Source organism: Vulpes vulpes, chromosome 8 (assembly GCF_048418805.1).
Source record: "Vulpes vulpes isolate BD-2025 chromosome 8, VulVul3, whole genome shotgun sequence".
In the NCBI taxonomy this organism is placed as follows: domain Eukaryota; kingdom Metazoa; phylum Chordata; class Mammalia; order Carnivora; family Canidae; genus Vulpes; species Vulpes vulpes.
In genome coordinates this window covers 73,136,992-73,139,515 of record NC_132787.1, presented here as the reverse complement: position 1 = coordinate 73,139,515, position 2,524 = coordinate 73,136,992, and positions in this window count along the sequence as shown.

Sequence of the window (2,524 nt, the reverse complement as noted above, 5' to 3'; positions counted from 1 at the left end):
TTTCATTGGTTTTACAAAGGCCTACATCCTTATAACCTACACCCCTAAAAAGATATGGAATAGAGATCAGCCAACTACAACCCACAGGCTAAATCTGGCCCACCACCTACTTCTCCAAAGCCTGTGAAAATTGGTTTTTACATTTTTTTCAAGGTTTGAAAAAATTCAGAATAATATTTTATGACCATAAAAATTATATAAAATTCAAGTTTTAGTGTCTATAAGTAAAATTAGGACCCAGCCAATCCATTTGTTCATGTTTTATCTATGACTAATTTCATGTTACAATGGTAAAGTTAAATAGTTGCACTAGAGATCACATGAACCTCAAACCTAAAATATTTACTCTCCATCCCCTTACAGAAAAAGTTTGCCAAACCATGGTAGACAACATTCCATCATCCTTGAATGTTTCTAAGTGCTTTTCTCAAGTCAATACTCCTGCCCAGAGTAACCTTTGTTCCAATTTATATCCACATAAATTGGCTTTGCCTGTTCTTGAATTTTATTTAAATGACATAATACAGTATGTACTCTCATGCCTAGCTTCCTTTACTCAGCATGTTTTCAAGATCCATCCATGTCATTACATCTATAAGATGTTTACTCCCTTTCATTGATAGTATTCCATTGTCTGAATATGCCGTAGTTTCTAAACCCATGCTCTGTTGATGGATATCTGAACAGTTTTCAGTTCTTGGCTATTATGGGTAATATAATTATGAATCTGTTTGACTTTAAGTCTACTAAGTTTTATTTTTGTTGGTCTTATCTGTTCTGCCTTTATATTTTCTATATTTTAACTCTGCTATTCCTTATTCCTTCCTTCAAAGTCAACTTTTGGCCAATATAATTTCTCTTCAGCTTAAAGAACTTTTATAATGGATTAATGATTTTTCAGCAATTTAGATAGCATAAGGTTCAATCAAAGGAATAATGTAATAATATGCACTGTGCAATTCTGCCCACCTATAATACTAAGCCAAGATTGATATATACTCCACTTAGTTTCATTACCTGGGGTTTCCATATGTGTGATTTGATCAACAAAAAAAAAATATGTACACAATGTCAAGCTGTTTTTCTTTTTTGTTTTTAAGAGCAGCTCAATGATTTGGGGAGTATCTACACTCTAGAGAACATAAGGGGAAAGATACAAAATGTATTCAGCACTGATGTCAGGACTCATCTCACAGTTACAACTAATAATATTAATTTTTGGATTATTCATTTTGTTTTAGAACATACACCAAAGACATCAATTTAACTTGAGGTATATAAGCAATACATATACAATTGTATGAAGAATACTTTCCATAAGTAACTACATTTAAAAATGTTAAAAACTGAGTAGCAGTGCTGATTTGTGTTTTGACTTAATGGAATAAGAGGAGACCAACATTCAACTAGAAGTGATTATACTGATAGTAAAGCTCTTAAATATGTCTTCCTCTCCCCTTGTGCTTACCACAAGCTAAACTATGCTCTGTAAGGATTCATTATGAGAAAAATGTCAGTCACAGCTTTAAGACCTTCTTTGGAAGGAACTAATAAGAAAGAAAGTTGGAAGGTGAGGCTTCATCTTTGTTTTCAAGTAAGTGATCTTAATTTTTCTTCTCACATAATAAGTTTAACTTGGTTTATTGTAAATATAACCAAATGATTAGTTTTTGATGCCCTTCAGATAGAGCCCAGCACTTCTTTTATACTGATGAACTTTTAGTAGATCTTACAGTACAGATCTGCTGAGATCAATTATTTCAGCTTTTGTCTGTTTAAAAACTCTTTAATTTCACTTTCATTTTTGAAGGCTATTTTTGCTAGATATAGAATTCAGGATTGACAGGATTTTTTTTTCATTTAAAATTAAAGATGCCAATATATTGGTCTCTTTGAATTATTTGAGAGAAGGTCAAGACCAGGAATAAGGCAAGATAAGTGAGGTATTTGCTGAGGTACACAAAGAGACAGCATCCATAAATGCTGTGCTGAGCTATTCTGGAATCTGAGGGAGAAGGAAAAATCAGTAATACCATATCTATCATTATATAAAATTTTTAGATTTTGCTTATTATGGATTTTTTTGCATAACTTTGTTTTATAAATATTTCATTAAAATGTTATTCATCATAATTGCTGAGTTTTGGGGGTACCCCTTTTTTGTGCCAAGGGCAAGTTCCTCATTTGCCTCATTTGTTTCACTCTAGTCCTGACCTTCTGGTATCAGAATATTTAACAGGACTTGGAATCTGAATGTCTGGAAGATTCATCTTCCTTTTCTTCATCTATCCACAGATGTCAGCAGATCCTGTGTGACTGTATTTCAGGGGGTCCTGTTGAGTTTTTCTATCTCCTCTGAGCACCAGATATTGCCTGATACTCAGTGTAAGGCCAGGAATGCTTGTGGGGTTTCTTCAGGGGGCTCTCTGAGATTGCTTGTCTCTACCCACTGGGAAACTGCTCCTTCATATTCAGTGTAAGGCCCAGAGTGATTTTCCATTCTCTCATTTCACACTCAGACATC